This window comes from Dendrobates tinctorius, unplaced genomic scaffold (genome assembly GCF_039654945.1).
Source record: "Dendrobates tinctorius isolate UK_male_01 unplaced genomic scaffold, ASM3965494v1 ptg000018l, whole genome shotgun sequence".
In the NCBI taxonomy this organism is placed as follows: domain Eukaryota; kingdom Metazoa; phylum Chordata; class Amphibia; order Anura; family Dendrobatidae; genus Dendrobates; species Dendrobates tinctorius.
The window spans coordinates 7,691,020-7,703,560 of record NW_027361686.1 but is presented as its reverse complement, the minus strand read 5'-3'; positions in this window follow the sequence as shown (position 1 = coordinate 7,703,560).

Genomic DNA, 12,541 nt, shown 5'->3' with positions numbered 1-12,541 from the left:
CTCTACAATGAATGGTTCAGACGAATAGGGCTGGACCAACACAGGAGCAGACCTAAAACATTTTTGCAATGTAGAAAAGGCTTCAACTGCCAGAGTCGACCAGTTTTTAAGATCAGCCCCCTTACGAGTGAGATCAGTGAGAGGCTTGACCACCTGAGAAAACCCCTAAGTAAATTTGCGATAGTAATTGGCTAAACCCAAAAAACGCTGAAGACCCTTGAGATCTCTGGGTTACACCCAATCAACAATGGCCTGTACCTTTCCAGGGTCCATAAAAAACCCATTGGCAGAAAGGATGAACCCCAGTAAAGGACAGTTCTTGGCCAAAAAATGAACACTTCTCAGGTTTTAGCAAACTGAGAGTTCTTTTGTAACTTATGAAGAACTGCACGTAAATGGCCCATGTGAGATTCTTTGTCAGATGAAATATACCACCATAAAGCGCCCAATGAAGTCAGAAAATACATCATTAATGAAATTTTGAAAAACAGCTGATGTGTTCGTGAGACCAAAGGGCATGACCAAATTTTTAAACAAACCCTCTGAGGTGAGAAATGCAGTTTTACACTCATCCCCCTCCTGAATACAGATAAGATTATACGCTGCACTGAGGTCCAACTTGGAAAACCACTTAGCCCTAGATAATTGGTTGTAAAGATCTGGAATAAGCGGGAGAGGGTAGGTATTTCTTACCGTAATTTTAGTTAGTTCCCGAAAGTCGAGGCAAGGGTGTAAACCACCATTTTTCTTTTCTACAAAAAAGAATCCAGCAGCCACAGGAGTGACAGAGGGGCGGATGTGACCTTTGCGTAAGCTTTCTGAGATATAATCATTCATAGCGGTACGTTCCGTGCTGGAAAGGTTGTACAAACAGGCCTTGGGCAATTTAGATTAATAGTGCAATCATAGGGCCGATATGGTGGCAAGACCTCAGCCTCTTTTTTTGGAAAACACGTCCTCAAAATCCTTCAGGTACTCTGGAATACCCTCCAGACTAATGGACAACACCAGAACAGCAGAAAGACAACCATTTGAACAAGTAGGACCCTATTTCACAATATCCTGAGATTCCCAGTCAATAACAGGATTATGCACTTGTAACCAGGGGAATCCCAACACCAGTCCCGCTGGAAGATTATCCAGAACATAACATGAAATTCGTACCTGATGCAAGAAACCCACCTTGAGGAGAAACTCCTCAGAAACAAACTTAACAATATTCTTAACCAGAGGTGTCTTATCAATGGCAATAATATGGATTGGGTTTTCAAGCCTAACTGTCCCTATCTTACTCTTGGATGGCAAGCTGGAGTCAATGAAGTTCATGGATGACCCACAGTCTGCAAAAGCTGAAGTGGTATGAAACCATCCCCACCACAAAGATCCACCTCCAACAAAATCTTTTGAAATGAGGAAAAAGGGACCTGAGAGTAGAGTCTGGGTGACCTGATCGACAATCACCCAGACTTAGGCGTTTCCCGGCAACTTGTTAGTCGGTGGGCAAAAGGGGCAGTCCTTTTTCCATTGTCCAGGACTTCCACAATATAAATATAATCTCCCTTCAAGTTGTCGCTTTCTCTCCTTTTCCTTGAGTGGCCCTAACCTCCATAGGTTCCATATAAGGCATCACTTCGTATTTAGCAGGATGTAAAGCAACCTCTCGCTTAATTACTCCTCTCTCCCACAACCTCCAATCCATACGAATGACCTAAGTCATGACCTCCTCCAAGGAGGTGGGTGGCACATGGAGAGCCAGAGCATCATTAAGATGATCCGACAGTCCTCTCCTGAAATAGACAAAGAAACTGTGTGCAGTGCACTAATGCTGAAGGTGCCAAGCTAGGTTCCCACACCATGTGATACGTATAAAAAGAACCTGGCACTCAACTTAATGCTGGTGAATTGTTGCTTTATTTGTAGTACTAAACAAATGTTTTGGTCCCAAGGACCTTCATTAGTTACTACAAAATGAAACAGTGAAGAAAAAATAAATAAATAATACAAAATAAAGTATATACAAAAATCGCGGTCATTAGTCAAAGGTAAATGTGGAAGTGTAGATGGCACCACGAGAGAATTTCAGCACATTATACAGTGAACAAAAAGAGGTAAAGAGTAGGATGGCATACTGTACTAATAGTTTCAGAACAAATGTATAGTGGTACAGACAAATATATCCGCATCTGTAATAAAGATTATGTGATAGTAAGTATATAAAGGGGCTTACTGGGTAAAGGAGCTATGTAAAGCTACACACCAATAAGATAAACAGTCTTAATGGTTTCAGTGTTGAAGTGAGTAACAGGCTGGAGGGAATAGATCAAGCCCAGTGTTAGTTACACATATATTATGTGGCAAGGATCAAGTAGCAATTAATGCAAGTATGAAAACAGTTAATGCAAGTATGTCAAAAGTTAACAGGAGTGCCAATACCTTAGTAAGTCTGTGTCCTGACACAGCATCCACCGTTTGTCTGGAGACAGGGAGAGAGCGCGCTGTGTAAATGTGATAGGGGCGGTGATAGACACCGCTATGGGCCAATAGGAAGCTGGTATGTGTCTCTGGACATGACCTAAGCAGGAAACAAGAAATTACATTTTAACGCAGAGTTGTTGCAGGGCACTTCGGTGGACCACTGTCTAAACTCAGAAGAATACCATTCGGCAGTGAATTTATCCTGGGAGAGACCATGATCATGTCCTCTGCCACCCTGACCCAGTCTGGTTCATCATAAAACAGTGCAAAAGCCTCAAAGAACCTATCCACAGACACATGTTTAGGGGCAGTAGCAGGTAAAGAAAAGGCCCAAGTTTGAGAACCTTACCTGAGTAAAGAAATAATTATAGAATCATAGAATCGTAGAGTTGGAAGGGACCTCCTGGGCCAACCCCCTGCTCAAAGCAGGATTCGCTAAATCATCCCAGTCAGATGTCTGTCCAGCCTCTGTTTGAAGACTTCCATTGAAGGAGAACTCACCACTTCTCGTGGCAGCCTGTTCCACTCATTGATCACTCTAACTGTCAAAAAGTTTTTTCTAATATCTAATCTGTGTCTCTTCCCATTCAGTTTCATCCCATTGCTTCTAGTCTTTCCTTGTGCAAATGAGAATAAAGTTGATCCTTCTACAATGTGACATCCCTTTAGATATTTGTAGACAGCTATTAAGTCTCCTCTCAGTCTTTTCTTTTGCAAACTAAACATTCCCAAATCCTGCAACCTTTCCTCATAAGACAGGGTTTGCAGACCGGTCACCATTCTGGTCGCTCTTTTCTGAACTTGCTCCAGTTTGTTGATGTCTTTTTTAAAATGTGGTGCCCAAAACTGGACACAATATTCCAGATGAGGTCTGACCAAAGAGGAGTAGAGGGAAATAATGACTTCACGTGATCTAGACTGTATGCTTCTGTTAATACATCCTAGAATTGCATTTGCCTTTTTTGCTGCTGCATCACACTGTTGACTCATATTCAGTCTGTGATCTATTAGTATACCCAAGTCTTTTTCACATGTGCTGTCACTTAGCCCTATTCCTCCCATTCTATATATGCTTTTTTCATTTTTATTGCCCAGATGTAGTACTTTGCATTTCTCCCTGTTAAAAACCATTCTGTTAGTTGCTGCCCACTTCTCCAGTTTATTTAAATCTTTTTGAATCCTCTCTCTCTCTTCTCTAGTATTAGCTATCCCTCCTAGCTTTGTGTCATCAGCAAATTTAATCAGTTTACCCTCAATTCCTTCATCTAAATCGTTGATAAAGATGTTGAACAATACAGGGCCCAGGACAGAGCCCTGTGGTACCCCACTTGAGACATTCTTCCAACTGGATGTGCAGCCATTTACGACCACTCTTTGGGTCCGATCACTAAGCCAGTTATGAATCCACCTAACAGTTGCCTTGTCCATTCCATACTTAGTCATTTTTTCAATAAGGATTGTATGAGAGACTTTGTCAAATGCTTTGCTGAAGTCAAGATATACTATATCTACAGCATTTCCTTGATCCACCCAATCAGTGATACCATCATAGAAGGAAATTAAGTTAGTCTGACATGACTTATTAGTTACAAACCCATGCTGACTCTGTTTAATCACTTCATTCTTATCCAGGTATTGACATACATGTTGTTTAATAATTTGTTCAAAGATCTTTCCTGGTATCGAAGTCAGACTCACCTGCCTATAGTTGCCTGGGTCCACCTTCTTCCCCTTTTTGAAGATAGGAACAACATTTGCTCTTCTCCAGTCTTCTGGCACTTCTCCTGTTCTCCAAGAATTTTCAAAGATTATGGAGAGGGGTTCAAAAATTTCTTCTGCTATCTCCTTCAGTACTCTGGGGTGTAATTCATCTGGACCTGGAGACTTGAATTCATTTAGGTTAGCTAAGTGTTTCCTCACTATCTTTCTGTTTATAGATATCCTGGATTCTTCTATTCCCTTAATAGGACAGTGAATAACAGTTGATGTTGCATTTCCTTTCTGAGAGAAAACAGATGCAAAATAGGAATTTAAAAGTTCAGCCTTCTCAACATCCTGTCTTACCATTTCATCATTTTCATCCTGTAAAAATCCTATAGCATCTTTGACTTTTCTTTTACTTTTGACATATCCCCAAAATCCTTTATTATTGCTTTTGACATCTCTTGCAAGCCTCAGTTCATTTTCAGCTTTAGCTAATCTGATTTGTGCCCTGCAGGTTCTGCAGACAGCATTATATTCTTCTTTAGATATGCCTCCCTCTTTCCATTTTATAAACATTTTTTTCTTCCTTTTTAGCATGTGCTTAAGTTCTGTGTTCATCCATCCTGGTTTCCTTAAATGCTTCCTATTCTTCCCTCTTTTCGGAATTGTTAACAACTGTGCTTTGAGAATTTCATTTTTCAAGATTTCCCATCCTTCCTGGACATTTTTGTCTTTAAGGATATCCAGCCATTGGATCCCTCCAATTCTCTTTCTGAATCCCTTAAAATCTGCCTTTCTGAAATCTAACCTTGACGTCTGAGTCTTCACAGGTCTTCCACCTCTAGTAATCCAAAATTCTAAAATAGCATGGTCGCTACCTCCTAGGGTCCCAGCCACTTTTACCTCCTCAACCATTTCCTCCCTGTTTATAAGGATTAGATCCAAGGTAGCAGTTCCCCTTGTTTTCTCCCTTACCTTTTGGAAGATAAAGTTGTCAGCAAGAGAGGATAAGAATTTCCTTGACCTGTTAGTTTTGCCTGAGAGAGATTCCCAACAAATGTCTGGATAGTTGAAATCTCCCATGACAACTATGTCATATTTTTTGGAGAACTTGGCCATCTGATGCATAAAGAGTTCATCTATATCTTCGGCTTGCACAGGCGGCCTGTAGTAAATGCCTACAATGGTGTCCTTTCCATTGTTCTGTCCTTGTATTCTTACCCAAACAGTTTCCACAGAACTCCCAGTCTCTGAAGCTTCAATCTCTGTGCAGATATACGCGTTTCGAACATACAATGCGACACCCCCTCCTCGTTTATCAAGTCTATTTCTTGCAAATAAGTTGTATCCTTCTAGTCTTGTATTCCAATCATGTGTATTGTCCCACCAAGTTTCAGTGATTCCAATTACATCATATTTCTGTTCCTGTGTTAGTAGTTCCAATTCTCCTTGTTTGTTGCCCATGCTTTGTGCATTAGTATAGAAACATTTTAGTTTGTGATTGGTTTCTCTTTCTCCATTATTTTTATTAATTAGATTCTTTTGTCTTTGTTCTTCCTTTCCACTTCTAATAGCAGAGTTCTCAATAGCATTTGTCAGGTGTATGGCTTTTTCTGGTCTTTTGCTTCCCTTCCCATGTTGTTCTAGTTTAAAGCTCTCCTTACAAGTGTAGCAAGGCGACTTCCAAATACATGCTTTCCAGTCTTCGTAAGGTGCACCCCATCTCTAGCAAGTAGTCCATCGTATAAGTAGTTCACTCCGTGATCCAGAAATCCAAATCGTTGCTGACGGCACCATCGACGTAGCCAGTTGTTCACCTGCAGAATCTTATTCCACCTCCTTGTTCCATGGCCATCCACTGGGAGGATGGAAGAGAAGACCACCTGCGCTCCCAGTTCTTTCACTTTCTTGCCTAAGTCTTCAAAGTCTCTGCAGATGGTTTCCAGGTCGTTTCTTGCGGTGTCATTTGTCCCCACATGTAGTAGCAGGAATGGGTAGTCATCTGTAGGTCTGAAGAGTCTTGATATCCTGTCAGACACATCTTTAATTTTTGCACCTGGAAGACAGCACATTTCTCTTGTAGTTATATCCGGTCTGCAGATAGCGGCCTCTGTTCCTCTCAGCAGGGAATCCCCCATGACCACCACTCTCCGTTTCTTCTTCACAACATTTTTCTTTCTCCATCCAGGAGGACTCTGAGGGCGTACAAGGTTGCTGTTTGTTGGCAAAGTCTTATCCTGATGTATTTCTTCATCGTTTTCCTGCGTGAGAGCCTGGTACTGGTTCCTGAGCAGTATGGGTGCTGACTGCCTCCTGATCCTCCTGCTTCTCTGGGTCACATGTCTCCATTCCTCTGTTTCTTCAGGTGCACTTCGAATTTCTTCTCTTTCTGTAACATGAAGAGATAATTCTGCTCTGTCCAAGAACTCTTCACCTTCCTTAATGATCTTCAACGTAGCTAACCTCTCTTCGAGATTTTGCAACTTTTCCTCCAACAGGGACACAAGCTTGCATTTGTGGCATGTGAAGTTTGGCTTTTCCACTGGTAAATCTGTGAACATGTAGCAAGAAATGCAGCTCACCAAATGGCTCCTGGCCTCTTCCATCTTGAGATTTCTTAAAAACGATGAAAGATGAGCCAAATTTTTCCAATTTCCTCTTTTCAGCTGCAACGGCCAAAACCCAGTGATCGTTGAGCTCGCGGAGACTCTTCACTTATCCCAGAAGGCACTGGGAATATGCAAATGATCTCCTCAAGACTCTTCCCCTGGTTTTCCGATTTCCTCTTTTCAGCTGCAACGGCCAAAACCCAGTGATCGTTGAGCTCGCGGAGACTCTTCACTTATCCCAGAAGGCACTGGGAATATGCAAATGATCTCCTCAAGACTCTTCCCCTGGTTTATCAACACTCGTTAAGTCTCATCACCTGAGGATCGGGGTCTAAGGGAGAAAAGCAGCTTACAACTCACCCTGAATAAATGGAACTTCACCTTTTCTCTGGAGAAAGTATCTGGGAGCCTGACCATAGTTTCAGGAGAATGTAAAAAGACATCCATGGGGTCCGAGTCTTGCAGGTTGATTGTGTCTTAAGGCCCCTTCACACTAAGCGATCTCGCTAGCGAGATCGCTGATTTTGTGACACATCAGAGATCTCACAAGCAAGATCGCTGTGTGTGACGGGGATCAGCGACCGCCCTCCCTGCCGTTTATCGCTGATCGTGCTCGAGCGGCCTGGGCCCTTTTTTGATCACTGATCTCCCGCTGCCCAGCGCGCATCACTGCGTGTGACAGCGAGAGACCAGTGATCAGCGACGCTGGACGCTGGTTGCTAATGAAAACGTCGGGTATCCAGGAGCCGCGGCTCCTGGATACCCGCTGTTTACCTTGGAAACTGGCGTACACGCTGGTTTCAAAGGTAAACGTCGTGTATCCAGGAGTCGCGCGACTCGTAGATACCCGATGCTTACCTTGGAAACCAGCATGTACGCCAGTTTCCAAGGTAAACAGTGGTTATCCAGGAGTCACGCGGCTCCTGGATACTTGACGTTTTCATTAGAAACCAGCGTCGCTGGTCCTGATCGCTGGGGCTGTCTATGTTACAGCTCACCAGCGATCAGACTAACGATGTCCGAGCGATCCCATCATGTCGGATCGTTGGTGGGATCGCTGGGACATCGTTTAGTGTGACGGGGCCTTTAGAAACCTGAAAAGATTTAACCATCTCAGTAAGTTCCCTCTGAAGTTGATTATGGGAAGTGGCCAGGACTCTATGTTCCACAGACAAATCCTGCATCATTTGAGTCAAATTAGACATCTGATCCACAAGAGTACAAAGTGGATCCATAGAGAGAGAGAGGAGAGAAAAAAAATGTATAGCTAGTTATAATGTCACACTGCAGCACTGCAGGTAAATGCAGAGTAACGCAAACTCCACTAGATGGCAGCAGAGAGGAGAGAGGGCAGGAATCCTGCTTGGAGCAGACCTGCAGCACTGCGGCGAGGCTACCACCAGGTAGCAACAGAATAGTCAGAAAAGCCGGGTCAATACCAGAGAGTAGAGTAGTGCCAAGGGGAATCCCACACACAGAGTCAGAGGAGCGCAAAAAGGTCAGTAACGGTCCGTAGCAGAAGTACCAGAAGGAAGCAACAGAATCAAGTCATAGTCAAAGCTGAGTCAAGTACCGTGGAGTCCAAACACACAGGGACATACAGAGTCAGGACTGGTAGGAGAGGGGTACACAGACACGGGCAAAGTCAGCTAAACACAGCAGGACAAATCAGGGACTCACCAGAGCCAGCTACACATGTTGTAGGCAGGAAATATATCTGGCACTGCCTGCAGGATGCAGCACAGAGAAATATCAGACCCGACACTGGAACGAGGCAGAGAAAGTTAACCCCTGATTGCCCAGACCAGGAGAGGAGAGACAAGACCCCAAACTTAGTCTGGATCATGACAATCAGTAGCTAAATGTGAAAAAGCATGCTGTATCCCACATTTTAGTCAGTTACCTAGGTGGTTGTATATCAGTTAGATACTGTAGGTAGCTAGTGTCCAGTGTGGCTGTTAAATTTACCTTCCATCACATTTTTTTCCTTTTTGGTCATACTAAGGTGCACAAAGAAAACCAGCAGGTCATATGTTTTGCACTGCTTCTATTATGGTCCATACATGAGTATAGCATTCTAATTCATATGTAGATAGTGAAAGAATATTAAACAGCCTGCTGTATCCCACCTTGTCATTTAGTGCTGTGGTGATATAAAACTGTCTGCAGACCTAAGGCACATTAAAAAAAAGTTATATTTTTTTCTGTTGCTAAATGTGAAACAGCCTGCTGTATCCCACATTGTCATTTTGTGGCGCTGATATGAACCTGTCTGAAGACCTAAGGCACATTAAAAAAAATATTTTTCAGTTGCAAAAAGTTAGATAACCGATAGATTTTTTCAAGCTGATTTCAGAAATTATGTCAGATTTTCCCTATCACGTAAGGTATTTGAGAAATGATACGAAACATTATAATATTCTGTTAGAATTCTAAAAACTCATATACAAACTTTTTCTGAAATAATATATTCTGAATTTTCCACTGAAATAACTTAAATCGCTGATCTACATGTGGCACCCCAGGAGTCCGGTTGCCACAGTGGCATTGCCTCCCTCACAGGGATTAATGTCATGTCTGGAAGCAAGAAGGGGTCCCTTTACCAGGTATCAGTAGGAGAGAAGTCGAGCAGAATCTGGGGAGTGATTAAACTCGCCTCAGAGCTCAGCCCTAGGAACTGGATACCGGAGTCCGTGGTTGCGTGGGTACTGAAGTCCCGGCAGCTAAATCCGGAGGGCAGGGGACTGCAGGTCTCCTGTGGCTGTTAAACATAATCCTCTCGTTGATCCAGCAAAGATATTTCTCCCTCCTTTGCATATTAGACTTAGGCTTTTGAGGAATTTTGTCAAAGCAATGAACAAAGAATCAGAAGCCTTTTCTTACTTGCGACAGAAATTTCTAAGAATAAATGATGCAAAGATTAAAGAAGGTATTTTTATTGGCCCATAGATCAGAGATATAATGAATGACAGTAGCTTTGATGGTCTTTTGCAAAGTGCTGAAGAAGTGGCATGGAGAGCCTTTAAACATGTGACCTTCAACTTCCTTGGCAACAGTAGGGCACTGAACTTTGAGCAACTCGTGGACAACATGCTCACAGCATATCATTTGATGAAATGCAATATATCACTAAAAAAATGCATTTTTTACATTCTCACTTGGACTTTTTTCCAGCCAATCTTGGTGCCATTAGCGATGAACACGGTGAAAGATTTCACCAAGACATTGCACTGATGGAGAAAAGGTACCAGGGAAAGTGGAGTACATCAATGCTGGCTGACTAGTGCTGGAATCTTATTCGAGAAGCATCTGACATGGATTATAAACGAAAGTTGTCTGCAAAACACTTTTGAACAATTGCATTTGCTACTGACATCGATGCACATGTTTATAGTGTCTCGGACGTCATAATGTAGACTATAAACTGTTGTTTCTTAAAAACCTAACGTGATACAGACCTTTGGAGCACATATTCGTGTTCAGCATATCAAAATCTATAAGATACGAAAAAATTTTCTCAGGGGACAAAAACTTCCCTGAAATTTGTTGCGCAGTGTTATTAACGTCATACAGTAAGGGACCTAACTTTAAAACTGGTTTGTAGCCCTCACTTCTTTAAACGTGAACACTAGAGTTGAGCGACTTTTGTTTTTTTAGGGTCGCGTTTCGTTTCGTGAAACCCGACTTTTCCAAAAGTCGGGTCGAGCAAGATCGTCCGATTATAGGGAAAAATCGGGGTCGTCCCGAAACATGAAACCCAATGTAAGTCAATGGGGAATAAAAGTCGGCAGTGAGAGGAGTACAGGAAACAAACCTACAGTGCCCATTTGAATGCCAAAAGCATCAATTCTTCTTACTTAAGCTTGTCAACCTTAATTAACTTCATAATACAAGTTACGCACTGAAAAATGGGGGTTATTTGGCTACAGTTGTGGGGGGGAGGGCTGGCTCCAGGTTTTCATGTGCCCTGGGCGAAAGAGCGCCCCTTTAACACATACCACAACTCATCATGCTCCGATACGGCAGAGAAATAGCAGTATAGTACAATGAAAAATACTTCACTTTTTACATCTCATGACGAGGCCCATCTATTTCTCCATACAGAATCATTGGTCCCATATAATGTTTGAAACAGTATATGATGAGCTCCACATAATGCTACAGTATATGTTGGTCCCCATGGATGAAGCTCCACTGTCTTATGGGCCCAAATAATGCTCCAAACATAATGGGCCCCATTTCTAATGCTCTAGTGTATAATGGGCCCTGTAAATGCTGCTCCAGTGTCTGATGTCCACCTTTGGAATGTTCCAGTGTATGGTGGGCCCCATCTATCATTCTCCAGAGTATAGTGCTCCCCAAAAATTGCTGTCCCAACATTGAAAACAATCAAATAAGTCTCCTCGCTAGGGAATCCCTGTACTTGTCTGGACTCCTCGTCGTCCCCATCTTCCATCTCACTGCACAGTATTTCAACTTTGCAAGTGCTGTGATCCTGACCAAGCAGGGGGGGGCCCACTCGTTGGCGACGGCACTGGCACAGGGCCCCTGATAGTATGGTGGTGTGTCTGATGGTGGGTGGGCCGAACCTGCACTTTCATCTGCAGCTTCCTCTTTGTCACCGTGTAAGATGGAACTGTATATGGGAAGGGTAACCTGAGTTTCATCAGGGTCAGATTCAGGCCGTGTAGCGTGCGAGGGGAATGTAGTGGTCTGGGTCAATGTACCAGCAGATTCATCGAGCAGTGGCTGGGCATCAGTGCACTTGTGTCGCCCCCAGGAGTACGGTCGCCACAGTGGCATTACCTTCCTCCTAGGGAGTGTGGATGTCATGCTTGGGAGCAACGAACAATCTCTCTAGCAGGTTAACTGATTGGGCGGCGTTATTCCCACGAGTCATGACCCTCCAAACAGCGTTCATGAAGGCAAAGTGTTTGTTTTACGTGGGCAGTATGGTTGCAAAGCTGAACCTTAAAGGAATGTCCAGAAGGGCACCACCAGGAGTGGAGCCTACGGTTAAATTCGACTCCACCTGGGAAACCTCAAACATGCCAGCTACAGAACAGATGCACACATTGCAAGGTTAATTCCGTTAACGAACGAGACTCCGTCATGCCCCGCGGTCCGAGTCCGGCTTACTAGAGGGACACGTGAGGCTCTGGCACATGAGATTGGCCAATAACTGGTGTGTCATGCCCTTACATGTCCGTGGCTGCATGTGCGCTACACTGAAAAGGCCAGCGTTTGTCGCTTACAGGTGCAGATAACCCGCTGAACAACGTTAGTGATGGGGATCACTGATTACAATTATTACCCGCGAACAATGATTTCCCAGTAAGTGCAGGTCAACCTCAGTTACGGAATTAGGCCTAACCGTCATTCCTGAAAAAATGAAAAACTTACGTGTGCAAACCACAGGTGCTGTAGCTTGCTTAACAGCTCGCCAGCCGTTCTCACGCCCAGTATGGATTACACGTGATTGCACAAAGGTGAGAAAGGGTACCGTATCCCCAGATAACATGTATGGATAGCGTACACATTCAAAATATATGTCTATACATCAGGAGGCAGGCTCAAACGGTGTCAGGCCCAGTATGGATTGCACGTGATTGCACAAAGGTTAGAAAGGGTACCGTATCCCCGGATAACATGTATGGATAGCGTACACATTCAAAATATATGTCTATACATCAGGAGGCAGGCTCAGACGGTGTTAGGCCCAGTATGGATTGCACATGATTGCACAAAGGTTA